Source organism: Bos mutus, chromosome 24 (genome assembly GCF_027580195.1).
Source record: "Bos mutus isolate GX-2022 chromosome 24, NWIPB_WYAK_1.1, whole genome shotgun sequence".
NCBI classification, from domain to species: Eukaryota; Metazoa; Chordata; class Mammalia; order Artiodactyla; family Bovidae; genus Bos; species Bos mutus.
The window spans coordinates 49,359,064-49,385,428 of record NC_091640.1 but is presented as its reverse complement, the minus strand read 5'-3'; the positions used below and the strand labels follow the sequence as shown (position 1 = coordinate 49,385,428).

Below are 26,365 nucleotides of genomic sequence, written 5' to 3'. Positions count from 1 at the left end.
AGCCCTCCATCTTTCCACATCTTCTGCATTCAAATCAGCTTTCAGGAAACTCTCCTCAGCAAATGTACACAATTGCCCATTTTTTAAAATGAGATGTGTTCACAGTAAGGACCATGAACCATGGTAAGGACCATCCTGTTGAACTTGTGTTTGCATCCTGGTCTCTGACACAGGGCTGCCCATAGGGATGAGGCCATGAACAAGGTGGTGCTCTTCCCCTGGGCTGACTAGCCCAGCTCACTCTGCTTTTTTGGCTACTAGGTCTGCTTTCTTAGACTTGCTGCCACTGCCCCACTGCTGGGCTCTGCACCATCTTCTCTCCTTACCCGCAACTTACCTGCTCAGCATCACCTAACATCTGGTTTGCTGTAGGCTGGAGACTCTACTAACCAACTTCTAAGAGCCATGAAAACAGGTCCCAAGAAAGGTCGGGCTGGGGTGTGGGGGCATCCCTGTAGCTGTATACACTTTATATTTCACCTCTGGAAGACACATTTGCAATCTGGGTTCAAGCCTTCATTTATTCTCCTGTAAATGGTGATAATAACTACTACCTCATGGGTGGAAAATAAGGGAGATAATACATGCAAAAAACATATCATATGTAATTACATATTTATATATAGTACTTTACACATAAAAAGCATTTAGTAAATGGCAAGTTTAATATTCATATTTTTATTTATTTTAATTAATTAATTATTTTTTAAATTGAAGGATAATTGCTTTTGATGTCCCAGAATTATTGTGTTTTTTTTTCCTTTCATCTCTTCTGTAGTATTTTCAGTTCAGTTCAGTCACTCAGTTGTGTCCAACTCTTTGCGACCCCATGGACTGCAGCACGCCAGACTTCCCAGTCCATCACCAACTCCCAAAGCTTGCTCAAGCTCATGTCCATCGAGTCGGTGATGCCAGTATTTAGGTTGTTAAAATAAGTTAACACAATGTGCAATCTGATCCCCATGTTATTCTAGCTACACTTTTGGTACCCACCATGAAAATAATTGTCTTTTACACCTAGGGCCTCTTTTGTCCCTGACACCTTTCTGAGGGTGTTTAGTCCACATGCTGTGATTTCCCAGGGGTGGAGGAGAAGCCTGACAAGCGCCCTGACTCCCTTCCTTCTCTTTTGCATGTATTGCCTGGATCCAGAAAACTGGAACCTTTCCCTTCTCTCCACTCTTGATCCAGTCCAACTGAAGGTTCAGATTTCCTTGGTCAAGAGTCAAGCTCTTAATCGGGGACTCTGAGTAGTCAGCCTGATCACGTGACATGCAGAGGTCCTGAGTTGAGTCCTAGTGTGGCCACAGAACGCAGTAGGCTCTTCTCCCAGCCCAGCAGCAGCAGGGATACTGGCCCTCCACTCCTATACCATTTGTGGGAATGTACGGGTGCAGCCACTATGGAAAACAGTATGGAGGTTCCTCAAAAAACTAAAAATAGGGTTGCCATATGATTCTGCAATCCTCCTGCTGGAAATACACCCAGACAAAACTATAATTTGAAAGGATACATGTGCCCCTATGCTCACAGCAGAACTATTTATAATAGCTAAAACATAGAAGCAACCTATATGTCCATCAGCAGATGAATGGATAGAGGATGTGGTATATACATATACAATGGAATGTTGCTCAGCTGTTAAAGAGAATGAAATAATGCCATTTAAAGCAACACGGATGCAACTAAAGATGATCATACAAGCAAAGTATAAGTCAGAAAGAGAAAGACAAATAGCATATGCTATCTCTTTTTGTGGCATCTAAAATATTACACCAATAAACATATCCACAAAACAAAAACACAGACATAGAGAACAGACAGGAAGGGAAGGATTGGAAGCCTGGGATTAGTGAATGCAAACTATAATATATAGAATGGGTTAGCAGGAAGATCCTACTGTATAGCACAAGGAGCTATGTTCAACATCTTGTGATAAGCTGTAATAGCTTATGATTGAAGGAATATGCATAACTAAGTCACTTTGCTCTACAGCAGAAAATTAAATACCACATTGTAAATCAACTATATTTCAGTAAAATTAAAAATATATATATTTGCTATCTAGCAGAGTGATCTTGGGCAATAAGCTGCTGGCATCTCTGGCAAGGACCAGAACACCAGCAAGGAAGGGTCATGAACAAAGCCAGCTTAGGACTGAAACTACCCAAAAGGCAGAATCCAGACCCCTTCAACCTGTGTCTCCCCAGCCACACTCCTCCAACCTGCTCCCCTGCCCCAGTGCCATCTGCTCATAGCTGACAGTGCACGCAGGGGAAGAAGTCATCGAGCAGCTGGCTGTTTACAAAGTGCACTCAGACTTCCCAGGAAAATCCCTTCAAGTAATGAACATGGGAGAGAAGGGAGGGGCCGGAGGAAGAAGGGGGATTGAAGGCAGCAGAGTTATCAGAAAAGCTCTGAGAGAAAGAGCAGGGAATTCCCAGCAACAGAATTCCCAGCCACAGTGGTAGAGTGGCTTTATCGTCAGAGCTAGAAGGCACCCAGGACCAGTGGTTGAAGTTTTGTGGGTGTCACAAATGGCCTTGGGACCCTAACAATGGAGCTCTCCCCTGAGAAACATGCATCTGAGCTCTCTCACCTGTACACCTCACTTCCCCTAGAGAAGCTAAGTGTCCCACCCAAAGTCGTGTGGCTGATAGGGAGTGAAGCTAGGATTTGAACCCAGATAGTCTGGCTCTAGAGTCTGTCCAGGCTGTTGACCCTTTCAACACTCTGCCTGGATCCTAATAACAACCCATATTCCAACAGGCCAGCAAAAAGCAGCATCTTCCTGGGTAGACAATGCTGGAGGCATGCTAAGTCACTTCAGTCGTGTCCGACTCTTGCGAAGTTATAGACTGTATCCCACCAGGCTTCTCTGTCCATGGGATTCTCCAAGCAAGAATACTGGAGTGGGTTGCCATGCCCTTCTCCAGGTGGACAGTACTGGTCCTCTAAAATCCTTCTCTCTTTTCTCTATTGTTCAGACCCTGGCTTTGGCTTCTATTAGTTGAGACATCATAGATTTTCTTCTTAGGGTCTATTTTCCCCCTCTCTATGTAGATCTTATATTTCTGTAGTTATTTACAGTCTTCAAAATCTATTATCATCTACTATTTCATTTGGTCTTTGAAACAACTCTATAATTCAAGATGAGAAAAATGGAGAAAAAGGTCCCTGGGCAGGCAAGTGGTCAGAACCAGAACCGACAGCCTCAGAGTGCTGTGCATTTCAGTTCTGTCTGCTTCCTCTGACCATCATTTAGCTTTTGCTCAGACCTGGAGTGAGCTAGGAAGCCTATCCTGTGAGCAGAAGGGCCTCTGCAGCTTCTGTGATGACGGAATACTTATTTACAAGCCTATCATATGACATGTTTTATTAACCTTCAACAAAAGGATAAATCTAGGTTCATAATGCCAGACTTTAATCAAAATTTATTTATTTAACTTTCGCTAATAGGGTGAAGCGATCTAAAATTCCTGGGTATCATCTTAGCTCCTGAATTGCACCATCTGTATCTCTCTGGTCCTCGCTGCATTTGCTTCCTGAAGTCATGATATGTTTTTGTTGCTCTGATTTCTCAAAAACTGAGCTGGGCTGGGCTGCCTGCCAGCTCTATCAAGAAATTGCACCTCTTTCAAGAAATTGCACCCCTTTTCATACCCTCTGTGTCCTCAAATTCCATATTCCAGTCAACTGGTCCAATCTACAGTTTATATTTTGTCTTGGCAGAAATCTCAAGAAATGGTTACCAGTATCTGGATAAAACCTAGTCTTTTAAGCAATGTTCAAAACAAGATCCCAAAACAGAAAAAGAAGTTCCAATTTCACTTGCTTCTTGCCCACAGCACTCAGACCTTGCCTCTCAAGCTTGTGTAGTGAATAGAATTGCTTCTACTTAAAGTGAATGAACATGTAGCTTTCCTTAATTTAATTATGAATCTATTCATTGATGCACTCAATTATATATATTTAGCATCTATTATATGTTACTCTTTATGCCCCAAGGCTTTCTGGAAAGGAAGTAAGGTTGATGCAGGCTTTATCTGTAAAGATCACTAGTTCAGTTTAATTCAATAAGCTTGTCTTTATTGTCAGCTTACTACCCCATGTCAAGCCCAAGTCTCCTGCCTGTGAGACCTTTCAGATTTCTTTGGACAAGGAAGATATTCACACACGAAGTAGCCTGAAACTCATGAATATTCACCTCCCATCCACAAGAGGTTAACTTGTGTTGAAAAGGATTTTTTTTTCAGATACAAGAGACATAAAGTTTGCTGTAGCAGAAGGAAAGAAGGGGATGTGTTTTTCAGGAGACAGGAAAGTTATCTGTCTCGGGATGAAGGCCAGGTTCTCCAATGATGGGCTGGGAGCCTCCCTCCTCCTGTTGACTCAGCTTTCCAGCATCAACCCCTAGGTCAGTCTTAGTCTTTTTTTTACTGTGGAAGGCTTTCTCTAAGTGGCAGTAGGAGGCAGGACAAGGGCAGGACAAGACTGACAATAGCTCATGTCACCCCTGCTAAGCAACCACCAGCAGAAGGAAAGGGTTTTTATGCGTGCTTCAGTGTGTCAAAATGTCCAGGAAGAACAGTGATTGGCCAGACTTTAAGGGTTATGGATCCCACGGACCAATCACTGTATGAGTGGAGAGGAGCAACCGCTGTGATTGGCCAAGCCTGAGTCACATGTCCATCCCTGTGTCCTGGCAGTAGAATAAGGCAATGGCAGCCGCAGCAGTGTCACAAGTTGAGAGTTGAGGAGGTGGACTTCCTCAGAGGAAAAGGAGTGGGTGGAATTGTTATCAGAAGAAGGGGAAAAGGCCATGCAGCAGACCCAAAACAACAGATGTCCACTACAATTATGTTCCAAAAATTCATCTGAAAGTGGTTGCTTGGAACTCAAATTCTATTTCCCCATAAAAACCATATTATAACAAGTTCTTGTATTTACATGTTGTTTTATAAGGCATTTTCTTATCCATGATGTCACTTGACCCCTCAATAGCCCCGTGAGGTACAGAGAGGTCTCACATGACCCTCACTCTCAAGCCAGCCGTGAAACATCCTTTACTGGGACAGGCCTCTGTGCCAGCTCTCATGAACCCTCAGGTTCTGGGAAGAATTTCCATGCTGGGGCAGGGAGTCATACTAAGCTGTCTGCTCCTTCCAGGCCTGAGTATTTCCTCATCCTTCTCCCCCGACTTTGTCCTGGGCCCCTCAGAGGCCACCTAATGCGGATGGAGCTCCAAGGCTGTGGGCAGCATTGTGTGAAACTCTGCTTGGAACAGAAGGTAGAGGGATGAGGGAGAATGTTACCTGCTGGCACCAGACTTCCTCTCAGGAAAATAGCCTGAGATCCTATGGTGGAATGAGGAGGGGATGGGAGTGCTGAGCTGAGCAACGCTGCGGGTGGCTGGAACAATGCAGGTGCAGAGAGGGTGGGGGTGGGGGCCATAAAGACATGAATATTCTGTCTTAATTTATACACTGTATGATGCTGCAATAAAACTCCCCTTATATAAATCCCTGAATTGCCGCTTAAATTTTCTAGAGCAAGATAGTAAGCTTCCCTGAGCAGGGGAGAGTAGGTGGGGAGAGGTCAAAGGGAAGGAGCAGAAACAAAGGAAGATTCAGAGAGTTCAGAAGAAGCAGGAAATTGGAGCCAGAGGTGACTCAAGGATGCATAAGCCCTGGAATTAGCAGAAATCATGAGGAGGGCATCAGCCACTGCGAGTGTTGAGTGAACTTTTTTTTTTGATGTATTGTTGCCTTCAATATATTAGTTTCAGGTGTACAAGACAGTGACAATATTTTTATAGATTATACTCTATAAAGTTATTAAATATTATGCTGAAGCAGAAGCTTCAATATTTTGGCCACCTGAACCAAGTTTTTGGCCAACACAACGTGACTTGCAATAATGCCTCTGCCTGCAGTAGGAAGAACGGGTGGGGAGGAAGGGACAGCAAATGCTGAGGCAGTACACCCTGTGTGGTGGTCAGGCAGCCTCCAAAGGAGGTGGTGGCCTAGATCAGGGTAGTGCTTGAGGAAATGGGGAGAGATGCATGTTTTGAAATGTATTTACAGATCTTGGCTTCTAATGTCATTTTCCAGTAAAAGGAACCAGGGGTCTTTACAGAACATAAGGGCTGGAGCAAGAAATATACAAGATGAGCCTGGAGCATCTCGTAGCACCAGAAAATAGGGAAGTGCTCAACAAATATAAAAAACCCCACAGGTATGGATGGAGAAATGTTGAGAGTAAAGATACTTCTCTTCACCTGCCCTCTTCTGCTGATCTAGCTTGCTGTGGGCCAGCTGACAGAGGTCCCAGTGGTCAGAGCTGGGACAATTAGAGCAAGAAAATGAAGTAGGATTGCATTCCAATCCAAAGTATAAAATAAATATCCATTAGTCCATGAAGATGTAAAGGAACGATTAAGTTAATAAACAAGGGAGAAGAGACAAATCTGGGCAGAAGAATTTTAAATTAATTATGCAGATACTCTATCCTCAGCAAGGTGGAGCAGAACTCCCCACATCTCTACTGTGAGCCACACAGAGTGACTTAATTCCAACAAGTACACGATAGAAAAGTGGGAAAAACCCAGAAACTGCAGGGACATCCTGGTGGTCCAGTGGCTAAGACCCCCTGCTCCCAGAGCAGGGGGCCCCGGGTTAAATCCCTCATCAGGGAACTAGATCCCACATGCCACAACTAAAGATCCCTCAGGCTGCAGCTACAGATTTCTCATGAGGCAACTAAGACCCAACATAGTCAAATAAATAAATTAGAATATTTTAAAAAACAAAAAAAACAGCCTAGTAACTGCAGACGAGAAAGCTGATAAGCTCCTCTCAACTAGGTGATCAAGATCAGCAGCAGCAAGGCTAAAGCATTTTGAAGTATGTGCCCTTGATATGATGTGATGACGTGTATTGAAAGAGGCAGGGTTTTCTTTACCTCTCAATGAATTATTCCAATGAATAATTTAATGCATATAGACTATTCATTAATTTGAAAAATATTGACTACCTTCTATGCACCAAGCACTGGTCTAAAGGTTGAGATTTGTTCTACTGGAGAAAAACAATATACAAAGGAATAGAAAATCTTCAGGTATAATAAGCACAATGAAGGAAGGAAAAGCAAGATAAGAATGTTGTGAGGGGAGAGGTGTTCATTGATAAGGGGCAGTCTATGAAGACCTCTCTGCTAAAGAAAATAAGAACCAGGATCTCAAGGAAACATGAAGTTAGCCCTGTGAGAAACATGCTCAGCAGCCCACACTCAAAGAATGGACTTGGAGACAGGAGGTGAAGCGGGAAGAGGAGGCTTTAGTGAGGGTCTTGTGAGACCAGGCGTCTGGTGGGCAGGCACACCCAGAACCATTATAATGGGGTTTTTATTTTCTGCCCATGCAAGTCCTCTCCCCAGCTCCTCATTGGCTCAGTATTACGGGGTTAACAATCTTCCTGAAGTCTTTTTATCAGTGGATGGGGCCATGAGTAAAGCTTGTAGGCTTCTGAGTGGAGGATTTATATTAACTGTTTTCCCCACCTCTTTAGTTTCCTGCACATGTCCAGGGTAAAGCCTGAGAAATTGTTCTTATGAGGAAGGGGAACCAGGAAGGGAAGAGAACAAAGGACTGGCACCGAGCTGCCGTCTTTAGAAACCTTATTCACAAGCTGGGGACATGGGTGTATATATATGTATACATATGTATGTATATATACACATCTTTCTATTTAGTTATTTTTTTTAATGAATATGGATCATTTCTTGATTTCTTATATCTTTCTCTTTGGTAGAAAAGACCATATTTTTCTTAGAGCCCTGAGGTGACTGAAGGAAGAGCACCCAGGTAGAGGCTTCCTCAGAATGGGCTGCGATCCGGGCCTCTTGTCTTCACACCCTTGTGCAGCCCTGTGGATCCAACTGAACCATTTGAAGGGATGGCGGGTGAGTTCTGAGCCTAAGGCATGAAAGGCATTGCGACTCCCACCTTATTCTCTTGGTTTTTCTTCTGAAGGAATCCAGCCTCCATCTTCTCTAGGCATCCTGCTGCATACCCAGGAGAGGTCCACGTGAAGAACTGTGACCTTCTGCCAGCAGCCAGCACCAACTGGCCACCCTCTTGGATGTAGACTCCCCATCCCTGCCAAGCCCCAGATGACTTGGTCCCTACCAACATCTGACTGACTGTAATACTGAGGAGGGCCATGAACCGGCTTCTTAGGAGGTGCTAGTGGTAAAGACCCATCTGCCAATGCAGGAGACTTAAGAGACTCGAGTTCCATCCCTGGGTCAGGAAGATCCCCTGGAGGAGGGCATGGCAACCCACTACAGTATACTTGCCTGGAGAATCCCATGGACAGGGGAGCTGGGCAAGCTACATTCCATGGGGTTGCAAACAGCAAGACACTACTGAAGCGACTGAGTACTCACGCAGGAGCCAGAACCACCCTGCTAAGCTGCTTCTGGTTTCCTATCCTGTGGAAGCCGTAAGAGATAATAAGATGATTAGTATTGCTTTAAGCTACTAAGTTTTGGGGTGAGCTGTTTTGCAGCCTTAGAAAATTGAAATCAGTATCAATTTTGAAGACCCCAAGCTATAATACACTTATTGTATCCAAAGCTCAGCAGGTGGGGTAGGAAGAAGTCTGGCTGGAACGGAATGAATGTGGAGGGGAGTGTGGAGGGGAGTGTGGAGTAGCCTGGGGCCACAAGAGGGACACCATATTTCTTCTGTTGGCAAATTATAGAGAATTTTGAGCAAAAGACCCTGATCTCATTTATATTTTAACAGAATCCCTCTGTGCAGTATTTGGGAGTAGACAGCAGCAGGGGAGTGGTGGAAACATAACAATTAGGGGGCTACTACAGTGGGCAGTAGGGGCGGCGGAGCCTGGTGGGCTGCCGTCTATGGAGTCGCACAGAGTCAGACACGACTGAAGCGACTTAGCAGCAGCAGCAGCACAGTGGGCAGTAGATCCGGCAGCTTCAGGATCTATTTCTGAGGCAGAGCCAAGTTTTGCCCAGGTAAGTATGACAGTGTTAGGAATGACCCCAGAGTTTTGTAAGGATGGACTTGCCATTTACTGAAGGATAAGGTTAATTGGGGAAAAAATCAAAAGTTTGCTTTGTGACTTAGCCAGTTAGATAGGAGGTGGAAATGATGACAGAAAAAGAGACGTCAAGGACAAGATCTAGACTCCTGAAAGGGAAAGGGCTGGGCCGGAGCCTTGGTGGGTGTGGCCGTTCCTTCTGTACATGTTTTTGATCATTTGAAACATAAAACAACGTTTGGGATCCTCAGGCTCCTTATAACCACATGTCTTCTGTTGCTGGAGGTAGTTTCCTGACTTTCTGGTCTCTTCACTGGGGTGCCTCAGGCAACACAGGCTAGGATGGTCTTGGAAATATTAGCACTGGTGAGCCCATGCCTCATCTCAAGTGACGACCAGGGACATCACATCTTCCATTTAGTCAAGAGAAACCAGAAATGCAGGTTTTTATGTGGAATCTCCCTGTCTTTAAATGTCGTCATGCAATTCAATTATTTAGAAAGTTATGCAGACCACAAGACACATTGGTGGCCTGGATGTGGCTCAGGATCACACTAAACTCGTGGGTTTAGATCAGTCGCTTGAGAAATCTTTCTGACTCACTCTCTTTGCCTAGAAATGGGGCAGTACATGTCTCCTCTGCTTATCTCTCATGTCTGCTGGGAGGCAGAGGCGTGAAGTCATGCGAGGGAGAAGGTTTGTAAACTATGGGCCCTACTGCAGCAGAGCGCCGATGCTGCTGCGGGCACCACTGCTGCTGTCATAGGCATCAGGCTCGGGATGCAGCATCCCTTGACTCATCTTTGTTGACATCACTAACAGCACAAGCCACTACCCAGACTGCTATTCACTAATTCTCATGCCTCCGTTATTCATTGACTTAAAACTCACTTATTTACTTCCTACAGCACCTTGCAGTGCCTGCTCACAGGAAGTACTCAATAAGCATTCGCTCTAGGTGATGTTAATCATTCATTCACTCATTAATTCCACTACAATTTTTCCCTTTGGTGCTAATTACGTGTCTGTTGTTGCCGGGGCAGCCAGGCGAGCTTGGAAGGCATCCACGTGTGAAGAACACAGCCAGCACTGAGTGCTCAGTGGAAGAGCACCGTGTGCCAAAGGAGCTCCCCAAGGGGACTGGGTGCGGGGGGTGGGGGGAGGTAGAGGGGTGTCAGGAAGGCCTTCGGAAAAGAGGCAAGACTGGAAGCAAGCTCTCAACTATGATAGGATTTGGATTGGAGGAGAGAAAGGAGAGCAGCTGGGGTGACCAACCGTCTGGGTTTGCCTGGAATTGAGGAGTCTCTCAGGATGTGGGACTTAAAATACTAACTCTAGGACAGTCTGGAGCCAGCCAGTCACACTGAGAGCAAAGAAACTAATGATTCTGAGTATAGACTGTGAAACCAGACAACCTGCGGTCACATTTCTCCCACTGTCCTAGATGTGTGCTCTTAGACAAGTTACTTAACCCGTCTGAGCTCTGGTTTTCTAATTAATAAAACAAGGACCCATCTTGTGAAGTGGTTTTAAGGACTAAATGAGCAAATACAGTAGATACTCAATAAATAGTAGCCAGCAGCAGCATAATTCCAGGTAAAAAGAATAAATTGTGCTTCTCTTAAATTCCCAGGAGTCTGGACTCCAGACTCCAGCCCAAGCAGCTGCTATGATTCTAATAGCCATAGGGCCTACTCCTCTTGGGCTTCTCTGGTGGTCAGACAGTGAAGAACCTGCCAGCAATGCAGGAGACCCAGGTTCAGTCCCTGGGCCAGGAAGATCCCCTGGAGAAGGAAATGGCTACCCACTCCAGTATTCTGGCCTGGAGAATTCCATGGACAGAGGAACCTGGCGGGTTACAGTTCCTGGGGTCGCAAAGAGTCGGACACGACTGAGCAACTAACAAACTATTCCTCTTAGAAAAGACACTTTCGTCTGCCCTTTGAGGCTGGGTCTAACAAGAAGGTCTTAGAACATCATCAACGAAATTAAGAGCTAACCTGAGAAGTCAGACAGAGTGTCAGATAGCTGCAAGGGTTTTAGCAAAATCCACACATATTTGAGATCTTCTCCCTTCATGGGCAGAGAAGGCAATGGCACCCCACTCCAGTACTCTTGCCTGGAAAATCCCATGGACAGAGGAGCCTGGTAGGCTGCAGTCCATGCTAAGGGTCGGACATGACTGAGCAGGCTTTCTGTAAAGGCTGCAGAGTCCTTCCTCCTGCCCTGAAAATTCCAATTAGGCTGTAGGCAGCAACTTCAAGACATCAGGCAACATTTTTGACTCTCCTTAAATTAAAAGCCAAGGAAGCAACAAGCCAGCAAGAACAGCCAGAATCCCACCACAAACTACAGTAGCTGTGTCTCCATCAATTTTCTTCACCCTCTCCTCCTGAGATATTTTGGTTCTCTGCTCTTCACAGCTTCTCTGGCACCACACCTGGTTTTGATCCTGTCCCTGTCATACGCCATCCCACTCTTAACAGCTATAACCTCTTCTAAGTGACTTTTTCTTTTTATAAATATAATATAGCTTTACAGAAAGTAAACTTGGAATATTAAATATGTGAAAATAAGAAAGTAAAAATTACCTTTAAAATTCTACCAACTAGGAATAACCACCAAATGAAGTTGATGTTGATCCTTCCAGATGTAGAAAGGTAGATGGCAGAGGACAGATGGAAAGATAGATAGACAGATAGATGCCTTCGTATGTGCATGCTGAGTCGCTTCAGTCATGTCCAACTATTCATGACCCTGTGGACCAGGCTCCTCCATCTACGGAATTCTTCAAGTAAGAATATTGGAGTGACTTGCCATGCCCTCCTCCAGGGGATCTTCCCAACCCAGGGATCGAACCCGCATCTCTTGAGTTTCCTCCACTGGCAGGTGGGTTCTTTCCCACTAGTACCACCTGGGAAGCCCCCAGATAGGTAGATAGATAGATAAAAATAGACGTTATGATGTCCATCCCTCCCTTCTTTCTTATTAAGAGAACCTTAGTTTTGAACCCAAATAAAATTCTGTTTTCCACTTTCCCTTTCAACTAGGGATGGCCACAAAATGTGGTCTGATCCAGGAGTTCTAAGCAGTTTGTTGGAGATTTCTCAGAAAGTTTCTTTCCTGACATAAATGCTTCCTCTTCCTCCTTAAAAAAAAAAAAATATATATATATATATATATATATAGTTATTTATTTGGTTTCTTGGGTCTTAGTTGTGGTGCATGGGCTTAGTTGCTCCTCGGTATGAGGGATCTTAGTTCCCCACCCAGGGACTGAACTCATGTGCCCTGCATTGCAAGGCAGATTCTTAACCACTGGACTACCAGGGAGTCCCTTATTCCTCATTCTTCCTGTTTTTTTCCCCCCCTTGCCTGGGGTATTTATACAGTTTATAATTTTAGGAAATGGCTATGCTATGACAACCATCCATGGTGATTTCAATAGGACAAATTCCTAGAAATGGACCTACCGGGAAAAGGCTTGCAAAGTGTTTACACTTTTGATAGCTACTTACTGAACTCCTTCAGGAATTGTTCTACCAATTTATATTCCTATCAACTATATTTGAGTCCTTCGCTCACTTTCATGTTTGCCCCTGTTAAATCTTTGCCAGTTTAACAGGGAAGAATTTTATCATCAATGTGAAAACGTACATTTCTGGTAGTGCAACAGATTCAAACGGAGAAGGCAATGGCACCCCACTCCAGTATTCTTGCCTGGAAAATCCCATGGACGGAGGAGCCTGGTGGGCTGCAGTCTATGGTGTTTCTAGGAGTCGGACACGACTGAGCGACTTCACTTTCACTTTTCACTTTCATGCATTGGAGAAGGAAATGGCAACCCACTCCAGTGTTCTTGTCTGGAGGATCCCTGGGACGGGGAAGCCTGGTGGGCTGCTGTCTATGGGGTTGCACAGAGTCGGACATGACTGAAGCGACTTAGCAGCAGCAGCAGTTTCTTCTGAGAATTTTATAATTTTAGCTCATACTTTTAGACCTTTGATCCATTTTGAGTTAATTTTTGTATATGGCGTGAGGTGGGGTCCAATTTCATTCTGTTACATGGGATGGTCAGTTATCCCAGCACCATTTGTTGAAAAGACTACCCTTTTCCCCATTGAATTGTCTTGGCTCTTGATAGTTACATTCAATGTACTTTCCAGAAGGATCCCCCTCCCCCCAAAAAGCCAAGAGAAACATAGAATTCAGTAATAGCATGCCCAGGGTACCAACACCTCTTCTCTGGGACTTGTATATCCATTGGTGCCTTATCATTCGGGTTATCTCTGTCGGTTCTCAAGACTTGGTTCTGAGTTGTACCTGGGTGTAAAAGACAGTTAAGACTTTGTATTCTCCAATGTTGTATAGAAATTTCAGGGTTTTTCAGCACCAGTGGTAGATATTATTTCTCTGAGTCACCAGCTACTTGTTCCCCATTAACAATTAAAATGCTAGGAAATTCCATCAGTTCAACATACAGCTGGCTTTTCCCCAAAAGCAGCTGCTCAGGCTCCAGGAGCCTGAAGTGACCTCAAGAGAACTTGGACCCAGGCCACATTGGAGGGAACACTTGGGGAGCCAAGTCTCCCACTTCTGGAGGACAGCCCACTGGCTCAGGAAAAGCAACGTAGGATGCAGGGTAACTGGATTTACTTGGATGCTCCGGGTTTCTGAGTCTTTTCTTTGGTTAAAGCCACAGAGATGCACACAGACAAGCCTCCCTGGATTGCTTAGATAACACCCTTCACCTGGATTTCCCAGCATTTTGTTTACATCTTTACTATGGTTTGATCAACATAGTCTTGATCTCCAGTGGCCTCAGCCTTCAGCAGCTTAAAGGGCTTCGGTACCGGCCAGAGATTGAGGTTGGAGGCGGGTCACAACAGTGAAGGCACTGAATCCTAAACATTAGACCAATCATCAGTGACAAGGCCCTGACTCTTGGGCTTTGCAGAAAAAGAATCCCCACAAATATGAAAAATACTGAAGTAAGTAGAGTGTTTATTGTTGTTGCTATTGTTGAGTTGCTCAGTCATATCAGACGCTTTGTGATCCCATGGACTGCGTCACGCCAGGCTACCTTGCCCTTCACCATCTCCTGGAGTTTGCTCAAACTCATGTCCATTGAGTTGGTGATGCCATCCAACCATCTCATTCTCTGTCGCCCCTTCTCCTCCTGCCCTCAATCTTTCCCAGAATCTGGGTCTTTTCCAATGAATCAGCTCTTCACATCAGATCGTCAAAGTATTGGAGCTTCAGCTTTAGCATCAGTTCTTCCAATGGATATTCAGGGTTGATTTCCTTTAGGATTGACTGGTTTGATCTCCTTGCTGTCCAAAGGACTCTCAAGAGTCTTCTCCAGCAATACCATTCAAAAGCATCAGTTCTTCATCACTCAGCCTTCTTTATGGTCCAACTCTCACATCCATACATGACTACAGGAAAAATCACAGCTTTGACTAGATGGATCTTTGTTGGCAAAGCAATGTCTCTGCTTTTTAATACACTGCCTAGGTTTGTCATAGCTTTTCTTTCAAGGAGCAAGCATCTTTTAATTTTGTGGCTGAAGTCACCATCCACAGTGATTTTGGAGTCCAGGAAAATAAAATTCGCCCTTGTTTCCACTTTTGTTCCATCTATTTGCCATGAAGTAATGGGACTAGGTGCCATGATCTCAGTTTTTTCAATGCTGAGTTTTTAACTAGCTTTTTCACTCTCCTCTTTCACCCTCATCAAGAGGCTCTTTAGTTCCTCTTTGCTTTCTGCCCTTAGAGTGGTATCATCTGTATATCTAAGGTTGTTGATATTTCTCCCAGCAATCTGGATTCTAGCTTGTGATTCATCCAGCCTTGCATTTCACATGATGTATTCTGCATAGAAGTTAAATAAGCAGGGTGACAATATACAGCCTTGACGGACTTCTTTCTCGATTTGGAACCAGTTTGTTGTTCCATGTCCAGTTCTAACTGTTGCTTCCTGACCTGCATTTCAGATTTCTCAAGAGGCAGGTCAGGTGGTCTAGTATTCCCATCTCTTGAAAAAGTTTCCACAGTTTGTTGTTATCCACACAGTCAAAGGCTTTATCGTAGTCAATGAAGCAAAAGTAGATGGTTTTCTGGAATTTCTTTGCTTTTTCTATGATCCAGTGGATGTTGGCAATTTAATCTCTAGTTCCTCTGCCTTTCTAAATCAATTTGCATATCTGGAAGTTCTTGGTTCACGTACTGTTGAAGCCTCGCTTGAAGGATTCTTCTAGCTTCGTTGGCAATGCTTTTTTTTGTGATTGGAATAAAAACTGACCTTTTCCAGTCCTGTGGCCATTGCCAAGTTTTCCAAATTTGCTGGCATACTGAGTGCAGCACTTTAACAGCATCATCTTTTAGGATTTGAAATAGCTCAGCTGGAATTCCATCACCTCCACTAGCTTTGTTCATAGTAATGCTTCCTAAGACCCACTTGACTTCACACTCCAGGTGTCTGGCTTTAGGTGAGTGATCACGCCATTGTGGTTATTTGGGTAATTAAGACCTTTTTTATATAGTTAGTTCTTCGTTCTTGTCACTTCTTCTTAATTTCTGCTGTTAGGTCTTTGCCATTTTAACATGGGCACAGCAAAGGACAGAAAGGCAAGAACCTAACAGAAGAAGAGTGTGTATTAGGAGAGGGAAAAAGTATAGTATATGTGGATAGACACACAGGCAGACTCAGACAGTCGCACCCTTGCGGCAGTTTAAGTCACTTATATGGGGCATCTCTTCTGGGCTTCCTTTGGCCATTCATTTTGATTTGCCTGGTTCAGCATCTATATTTGGTATATCTCAGAGTCTTTCCATGTGTGCACACACATTTCTTAGCCAAGATGGATTCCACTCAAGAGGCCTACGGGTAATGAGCATCAGTTCGCATCACTCCCCTTTTGACCTCCAAGGAGGCTTTTTGTGCCTGAGAAGTCAGAGGGGTCTCCTGACTTGGAGAATAAGAAATGCTTGGGGAGGGAGGAGCTAAGATGATGGAGGAGTAGGACAGGGAGAACACTTTCTCCCCCACAAATTCATCAAAAGAACATTTAAACGCCGAGTAAATTCCACAAAACAACTTCTGAAAGCCGGCAGAGGACATCAGGCACCCAGAAAAGCAACCCAAGTCTTCGAAAGGGAGAGAGAAGAAATACAGCTCCACTCACCAGAACACCAACCAAGCCTCCCTAACCAAGAAACCTTGACAAGCCACCTGTACAAACCCACACAGAGCGAGGAAATGCCACAATAAAGAGAACTCCACAAACTGCCAGAATACAGAAAGGACACCCCAAGCTCAGCAATTTAAACAAGATGAAGAGACAGAGGAATACCCAGCAGACAAAGGAACAGGATAAAAGCCCACCAAACCAAACAAAAGAGGAAGAGATAGGGAATCTACCTGATAAAGAATTCCGAATAATGATAGTGAAATTGATCCAAAATCTTGAAATAAAAATGGAATCACAGATAAATAGCTTGGAGACAAAGATTGAGAAGATGGAAGAAAGGTTTAACAAGGACCTAGAAGAAATAAAAGAGAGTCAATATAAAATGAATAATGCAATAAATGAAATTAAAAACACTCTGGAGGCAACAAATAGTAGAGTAACAGAGGCAGAAGATAGGATTAGTGAATTAGAAGATAGAATGGTAGAAATAAATGAATCAGAGAGGATAAAAGAAAAACGAATTAAAATAAATGAGGACAATCTCAGAGACCTCCAGGACAATATTAAACGCTACAACATTCAATCATAGGGTCCCAGAAGAAGACAAAAAGAAAGACCATGAGAAAATACTTGAGGAGATAATAGTTGAAAACTTCCTAAAATGGGGAAGGAAATAATCACCCAAGTCCAAGAAACCCAGAGAGTCCCAAACAGGATAAACCCAAGGAAAACACCCCAAGACACATATTAATCAAATTAACAAAGATCAAACACAAAGAACAAATATTAAAAGCAGCAAGGGAAAAACAACAAATAACACATAAGGGAATTCCCATTAGGATAACAGCTGATCTTTCAATAGAAACTCTTCAAGCCAGGAGGGAATGGCAAGACATACTTAAAGTGATGAAAGAAAATAACCGACAGCCCAGATTATTGTACCCAGCAAGGATCTCATTCAAGTATGAAGGAAAAATCAAAAGCTTCTCAGACAAGCAAAAGCTGAGAGAATTCAGCACCACCAAACCAGCTCTCCAACAAATACTAAAGGATATTCTCTAGACAGGAAACACAAAAACAGTGTATAAACTCGAACCTAAAACAATAAAGTAAATGGCAACGGGATCATACTTATCAGTAATTACCTTAAATGTAAATGGGTTGAATGCCCCGACCAAAAGACAAAGACTGGCTGAATGGATACAAAAACAAGACCCCTACATATGTTGTCTACAAGAGACCCACCTCAAAACAGGGGACACATACAGACTGAAAGTGAAGGGCTGGAAAAAGATTTTCCATGCAAATAGGGACCAAAAGAAAGCAGGAGTAGCAATACTTATATCAGATAAAATAGACTTTGAAACAAAGGCTGTGAAAAGAGACAAAGATGGTCACTACCTAATGATCAAAGGATCAATCCAAGAAGAAGATATAACAATTATAAATATATATGCACCCAACACGGGAGCACCGCAATATGTAAGACAAATGCTAACAAGTATGAAAGGAGAAATTAACAATAACACAATAATAGTGGGAGACTTTAATACCCCACTCACACCTATGGATAGATCAACTAAACAGAAAATTAACAAGGAAACACAAACGTTAAATGATACAACAGACCAGTTAGACCTAATTGATATCTATAGGACATTTCATCCCAAAACAATGAATTTCACCTTTTTCTCAAACGCACATGGAACCTTCTCCAGGATAGATCACACATCCTGGGCCATAAAGCTAGCCTTGGTAAATTCAAAAAATATAAAAATCATTCCAAGCATCTTTTCTGACCACAATGCAGTAAGATTAGATCTCAATTACAGGAGAAAACTATTAAAAATTCCAACATATGGAGGCTGAACAACACGCTGCTGAATAACCAACAAATCACAGAAGAAATCAAAAAAGAAATCAAAATTTGCATAGAAACTAATGAAAATGAAAACACAACAACTCAAAACCTGTAGGACACTTTAAAAGCAGTCCTAAGGGGAAAGTTCATAGCAATACAGGCATACCTAAAGAAACAAGAAAAAAGTCAAATAAATAACCTAACCCTACACCTAAAGCAACTAGAAAAGGAAGAAATGAAAAACCCCAGGGTTAGTAGAAGGAAAGAAATCTTAAAAATTAGGGCAGAAATAAATGCAAAAGAAACAAAAGAGACCATAGCAAAAATCAACAAAGCCAAAAGCTGGTTCTTTGAAAGGATAAATAAAATTGACAAACCATTAGCCAGACTCATCAAGAAACAAAGGGAGAAAAATCAAATCAATAAAATTAGAAATGAAAATGGAGAGATCACAACAGACAACACAGAAATACAAAGGATCATAAGAGACTACTATCACCAATTATATGCCAATAAAATGGACAACGTGGAAGAAATGGACAAATTCTTAGAAAAGTACAACTTTCCAAAACTGGAACAGGTAGAAATAGAAAATCTTAACAGACCCATCACAAGCACGGAAATTGAAACTGTAATCAAAAATCTTCCAGCAAACAAAAGCCCAGGTCCAGACGGCTTCACAGCTGAATTCTACCAAAAATTTAGAGAAGAGCTAACACCTATCCTGCTCAAACTCTCCCAGAAAATTGCAGAGGAAGGTAAACTTCCAAACTCATTCTATGAGGCCACCATCACCCTAATACCAAAACCTGACAAAGATCCCACAAAAAAAGAAAAGTACAGGCCAATATCACTGATGAACATAGATGCAAAAATCCTTAACAAAATTCTAGCAATCAGAATCCAACAATACATTAAAAAGATCATACACCATGACCAAGTGGGCTTTATCCCAGGGATGCAAGGATTCTTCAATATCCGCAAATCAATCAATGTTATACACTACATTAACAAATTGAAAAACAAAAACCATATGATTATCTCAATAGATGCAGAGAAAGCCTTTGACAAAATTCAACACCCATTTATGATAAAAACTCTCCAGAAAGCAGGAATAGAAGGAACATACCTCAACATAATAAAAGCTATATATGACAAACCCACAGCAAACATTATCCTCAATGGTGAAAAATTGAAAGCATTTCCTCTAAAGTCAGGAACAAGACAAGGGTGCCCACTCTCACCATTACTATTCAACATAGTTTTGGAAGTTTTGGCCACAGCAATCAGAGCAGAAAAAGAAATAAAAGGAATCCAAATTGGAAAAGAAGAAGTAAAACTCTCACTGTTTGCAGATGACATGATGCTTTACATAGAAAACCCTAAAGACTCCACCAGAAAATTACTAGAACTAATCAATGCCTATAGTAAAGTTGCAGGATATAAAATCAACACACAGAAATCCCTTGCATTCCTATACACTAAAAATGAGAAAACTGAAAGAGAAATTAAGGAAACAATTCCATTCACCATTGCAACGGAAAGAACAAAATACTTAGGAATATATCTACCTAAAGAAACTAAAGACCTATATATAGAAAACTATAAAACACTGGTGAAAGAAATCAAAGAGGACACTAATAGATGGAGAAATATACCATGTTCATGGATTGGAAGAATCAATATAGTGAAAATGACTATACTACCCAAAGCAATTTACAGATTCAATGCAATCCCTATCAAGCTACCAACGGTATTCTTCACAGAGCTAGAACAAATAATTTCACAATTTGTATGGAAATACAAAAAACCTCGAATAGCCAAAGCTATCTTGAGAAAGAAGAATGGAACTGGAGGAATCAACCTACCTGACTTCAGGCTCTATTACAAAGCCACAGTTATCAAGACAGTATGGTACTGGCACAAAGACAGAAATATTGATCAATGGAAAAAAATAGAAAGCCCAGAGATAAATCCACACACATATGGACACCTTATCTTTGAGAAAGGAGGCAAGAATATACAATGGATTAAAGACAAACTCTTTAACAAGTGGTGCTGGGAAAACTGGTCAACCACTTGTAAAAGAATGAAACTAGACCACTTTCTAACACCATACACAAAAATAAACTCAAAATGGATTAAAGATCTCAATGTAAGACCAGAAACTATAAAACTCCTAGAGGAGAACATAGGCAAAACACTCTCCAACATACATCACAGCAGGATCCTCTATGACCCACCTCCCAGAATATTGGAAATAAAAGCAAAAATAAACAAATGGGACCTAATTAAACTTAAAAGCTTCTGCACAACAAAGGAAACTATTAGCAAGGTGAAAAGGCAGACTTCAGAATGGGAGAAAATAATAGCAAATGAAGCAACGGACAAACAACTAATCTCAAAAATATACAAGCAACTCCTACAGCTCAACTCCAGAAAAATAAATGACCCAATCAAAAAATGGGCCAAAGAACTAAATAGACATTTCTCCAAAGAAGACATACAGAGGGCTAACAAACACATGAAAAGATGCTCAACATCACTCATTATCAGAGAAATGCAAATCAAAACCACTATGAGGTACCATTTCACGCCAGTCAGAATGGCTGCAATCCAAAAGTCTACAAGCAATAAATGCTGAAGAGGGTGTGGAGAAAAGGGAACTCTCTTACACTGTTGGTGGGAATGCAAACTAGTACAGCCACTATGGAGAACAGTGTGGAGATTCCTTTAAAAACTGGAAATAGAACTGCCTTATGATCCAGCAATCCCACTGCTGGGCATACACACTGAGGAAACCAGAAGGGAAAGAGACACGTGTGCCCCAATGTTCATCGCAGCACTGTTTATAATAGCCAGGACATGGAAGCAACCTAGATGCCCATCAGCAGATGAATGGATAAGAAAGCTGTGGTACATATACACAATGGAGTTATTACTCAGCCATTAAAAAGAATACATTTGAATCAGTTCTAATGAGATGGATAAAACTGGAACCTATTATACAGAGTGAAGTAAGCCAGAAAGGAAAACACCAATACAGTATACTAACACATATATATGGAATTTAGAAAGATGGTAACAATAACCCTGTGTACGAGACAGCAAAAGAGACACCGATGTATAGATCAGTCTTATGGACTCTGTGGGAGAGGGAGAGGGTGGGGAGATTTGGGAGAATAGCATTGAAACATGCATAATATCATGTATGAAACGAGTCGCCAGTCCAGGTTCGATGCACAGTACTGGATGCTTGGGGCTGGTGCACTGGGACGACCCAGAGGGAGGGGAGGGGAGGGAGGAGGGAGGTGGGTTCAGGATGGGCAATGCGGGTATACCTGTGGCGGATTCATTTTGATATTTGGCAAAACTAAGACAATATTGTAAAGTTTAAAAATAAAATAAAATTTAAAAAAGAAAAGAAAAGAAATGCTTGGTCTCTTATCTTCTATCTGGGCAAGGGCCAGCTTCCTTTCTTGATTGTCCTGCTATTGATATTTTGGAATTTCAGTCCACAGGATACAAATCGCCAGTAGTTTTACCCTGGGGGAGCTAACACATACAGAGAATTTGTTATGTGGCAGGCATTGTTCTAGGAACATTTAGGTCCATTTTATAGGTGAAGAAACTAAGTGTGTAAATAACTTTAGAAAGATCACACAACTTGTAAGGATTCAGATTCCTGGAGTCTGGCCCCAAATCCTTAATGGTTTAAGCACCCAGACTCAGAATCTGGACTTTTGGAGAACACGGTCTGCCTGGGCTGCTTTCTGCAGACCCACAGTACACGCACACCGAGGGCTGTGTAAGAACTGCAGGCATCGTCCAGAACTAGAGAATGTCATAGCTCATTGCAAACATAGAGGTCGTCTAGTCCAGCCCTCTCAGGTTACACAAAACAAAAGCAAAACACAGACAGGGGAAGTGGCAAAGCTGGGACCAGAGTTCCAGGTTCTGGACTCCTGGCAAAGCACTTTCCCCTTCACTCTCAATCCATTTAATGCAAGAGTGTCTACAATGTAAGGAACGTCTAGGTGAGCAGGGCCTGTGTCCTTGGAGGACACAGGACACAGGATGTGCTTCTTGCCCATTTTCAACCCAAGCCACATGGTCCCCCACCTCAGGAGTTCAGCAGGGCCCTGACCAGGCTCACTGCTGAGCTGTACCTCACAGGGAGGTGTACCAAATGCAACTCACGAGGTCCAACCCAAGTGTTCCCCTTCCTTCCTCCACCCCCAGGGGTGAGAAGCAGGCTGAGAAACATAAATATGGGATTCCTGGGATAGTTCAAAGGAGTGTGGGGACTATGGGACAGACAATAGTCAAAACACCTAAAGTAACCAAGCAGGACCCTATGAAGCCTTCCTGGGACAGGCCTTTCCCTATATCCTCTGCTTTAGCTCCTGTCTGAAGTACCTGTTGTTGTTGCTGAGTCACGAAGTGGTGTTTGACTCTTTATGACGCTATGAACTGAAGCCTGCCAGGCTCCTCTGTTCATGGAATTTTCCAGGCAAGTATACTAGAATTCAGATCAGTTCAGTCACTCAGTCGTGTCCGTCTCTTTGTGACGCCATGGACTGCAGCACGCCAGGCTTCCCTGTCCATCACCAACTCCTAGAGCCTACTTAAACTCATGTCCATCGCGTTGGTGATGCCATCCAACCATCTCATCCTTCATCGTCCCCTTCTCCTCCCGCCTTCAATCTTTCCCCGCATCAGGGTCTTTCCTAATGAGTCAATTCTTTGCATCAAGTGGCCAAAGTTTTGGAGTTTCAGCTTCAGCATCAGTCTTTCCAGTGAATAGTCAGGACTGATTTCCTTTAGGATGGACTGGTTGGATCTCCTTGCTGTCCAAAGGACTCTCAAGAGTCTTCCCCAACTCCACAGTTCAAAAGCATCAATTCTTCAGTGCTCAGCTTTCTTTATAGTCCAGCTCTCACATCCATATATGACTACTGGAAAAACCATAGCCTTGACCAGATGGACCTTTGTTGGCAAGTAATGTCTCTGCTTTTTAACACGTTGTCTAGGTTGGTCATAACTTTTCTTCCAAGAAGCAAGCATCTTTTAATTTCATGGCTACAGTCACCATCTGCAGTGGAGCCCAAAAAAATAAAGTCTGTCACTATTTCCACTGTTTCCACCCCTTTACCTGCTCTTTAAAAGTGCTTTGCCAAAACCCTTGTGGGAGCTTGAAGGTTTTCAGGGCATGAGCACTTGGTCTCCTTTTCTGGCCTTGCATTAAACCTTTCTCTGCTCCAAACTCCAACGTTTTAGTTTGTTTGGCCTCACTGTGCTTCAAGCACACTAGTTAACAACTTGGGTTAACAATAACACTGGTCTTACCACCATGCAAATTTCTCCAGAGAACTCCCAGCCCTGGTTGGCACTCTCTGATCCTTATCTTAGTGGCGCACCTGCACAGTTAGAAGAAGACTCCTGTATTTCGCTGTACTGGGGGTTTGCATGTCTAAGTCTGCAGAAGCACCGTGAGCCTGCCCCAGGCTGCAGACCAGCTCACTGTAGGACTGGCCTCCTCATGCCCTGCTCCACACACTGTGTGCTAGTCACTGTTGCTGTCTCCTCATTCTGAAATTGATCTTTAATCAAAATCAGGCCACTTGTTTGAAATCTGAGACGTTGACACATGGCATTAAATGTTTTAAGGAGATAAGGGTTTCTCAGCTGGGATAGTTTTGTTTCTCACGGGATATTTGGCAACACGGACAGACGTTTTTAATTATCACAGCTTGGGAGGCGCTGCTGGCATCCAGTGGGCAGTGGCCAGGGAGGCTCCTCAACACCTTACAAGGCACAGAGAGCGCCCTCAACAAAGAATCATCTGACCCACATCGGTAGTGTCGGGTCTCTAGATTCTAGAGTATGTTGGGGAAACGAGGGTAAGAGGAGATGCAGGGGGCCGTTATTTCAGATTAATCCAAGAAAAAGATAGTCCAAACTGCTGCCTTGGGTCCAGGCCAGGGGGACAATTAGAAGCCCTAGGTTTGACTTGCCTGTGTGTTTGTGTAAAGGGGAGATTGTCTATCTTCTCAAAGAGTCCTGTGTAATCGACTCTTTGCCTGTCATTCTTAGAGAGGCCTGCCAGCCCAGAGCAAGCACGTGAAGTGAACCCTGGCTGTGTGCTGCCCCAGTCTCGCCCCAGCCTCGCCCCAGCCTCACCCGGGCTAATGAGTCATCCGGATGAAAGTGCCTGCACACCTGGACTCCCAGGAAAGAAACCACGTACCCCGGGACCCTCCCTCCCTCCCTCCCTCCCCCTTAGGCAGCTCTCCCAGGACCAAGGGGCCACCTCTCAGGCTCCACTGGAGTCTGGCCCACATCTGTGGACCAGGAGTGGTCTTGGGTAGAAATTCTTGGTAGTGAAGCTCCCCTGTGGGAAATGCATCCTCCTCTCAGCCCCTACTTTTCAGCCAACACCTGATACTTTGTGTCGGACCTGATTCCCCCTAACTTTGACCTACTTCCTCAGGCTGAAAGAGACAGGAAAATAGATGCGAGGTGTCACGTGGTAGGGAAAAAATTTTGTGGCACACCCAGTTTTTCGGGCAAGTTGATAGCAAGAAAAATGAATAGCAAATTCATATATCAGGACCAGATTTTGATCTTAGAGTGACTCTGTTCTTTATCTCATGTGAATAAAGGTTTTATGCTTTTTTTTTAAGGCATTGATTCCCATCAATATATAGGAAAATATTTGGTTGCCCTAGATCTGTTTGATTTTGACATCATTTGTATTTTAGGGCAAGTGCCCAGATCAGATATGAGTTCTTATTGGCTAATCATACTTCACTCCAGAATCTTGGAGGCATTGTTCTTCCTTGTTAAGGTTCTCACTAGAGGACCATTTTCTGCAATCAATCCACTCGACAAACACCGGTGGAGCTCAGGTGAGGGCGAGGCCATGCGGACAAAAGTGAGTAAGCCGCTAGTGCTCCCAAACCAGCACGCCGTGGACTTAAAGGAGTGATGGTAGCTCATTGCAGCACAGTCTCAGCACGCCCCGTCAGCCTGCCCTGTGAGGAAGTATCCCCCAAGTGACATTCTCACCTGATTCTGCCCTCTGTGGAGCCATTATCTGACCTGCCCCTGGAACAGCAAGTGGAGTTACTTCTGCATGTGCCTAATAAATATTTGTTGGATGAGACGAGGACTGTGTGAATGCAACTAAAGCCAACAGAAAGAATTAATGAGACACAAAAAGAAAATCACTGTATAAATTCACTTACGTGAGGTACCTGGAGTTGTCAAATTCATAGAGATAGACCGTCGAGTGGTGATTGCCAGGGGCTGGGGGGAGTAGGGAATGTGGAGTTACTGCTTAACAGGTGTAGAATTTCCCTTTGGGAAGATAAAATTGTTCTGGAGAGGGAACACTCTGATATAAATTGTAGCAATTTTTTTTGGCTCTGTCTCCCGAAGCAAAGGAAATAAAAGTGAAAATGAACACATGAGACCTAATTAAACTTAGCCTTTGCACGGCAGAGGAAACCATGAACAAAATGAAAAAATCTACTGAATGAGAGAAAATATTTGTAAACAATATGACTGATTAGGGGCTAATATCTAAAATGTATAAATAGCTCATACAACTCAACATCAAAAAAACCAAAAAACCAATTTAAAAATGGGCAGAACTGAATAGATGTTTTCCTGAAGAGGAAATGCAGATGGCCAACAGGATGCTAATTATTAGGGAAATATAAATCAAAACCACAATGAGATATCACTTCACACTTGCCAGAGTGGCTAGGATTAAAAAGAAAACAAATAACAAATGCCGGTAAAGACGTAGAGAAGAGGGAACCCTCCTACACTGTTGGTGGGAATTGGTACAGCCACAGTGGAAAACAGTATGGAGTTTCCTCCAAAAACTAAAAATAGAACTACCATATGACCCACCAATTCCACTCTGGGTATATATGAAAACATGTATTTGAAAAGATACATGTAACCCAACATTCATAGCTGCACTATTTATAATAGCCAGGGTATGGAAGCAAACCCACTATTTATCAATAGATGAATGAATGAGTAAAGAAGATATGGTGTATGTATACACACACACACACACACACACACACACACACACACTACTCAGCCATGAAAAAGAACAAAATTTTGCCGTTTGCAGCAACATGGAATGGACTTGGAGGGCACCATGCTAAGTGAAATAAGTCAGAGAAAGACAAATACTGTATGATACCACTTACATGTGGAATC

At 43.1% G+C, this 26,365-nt stretch overlaps 1 long non-coding RNA gene across 1 annotated transcript; it reads left to right on the top strand.

Annotated features, from left to right (window-relative positions):
- The first annotated feature begins 6,115 nt into the window (after window positions 1–6,115).
- LOC138985438 (uncharacterized) lies at window positions 6,116–24,367 on the top strand. Its single transcript, XR_011462497.1, has 3 exons — window positions 6,116–6,237; window positions 7,812–7,962; window positions 24,218–24,367. It is a non-coding gene; the product is annotated as an uncharacterized lncRNA (long non-coding RNA).
- The last annotated feature ends 1,998 nt before the right edge of the window (window positions 24,368–26,365 follow it).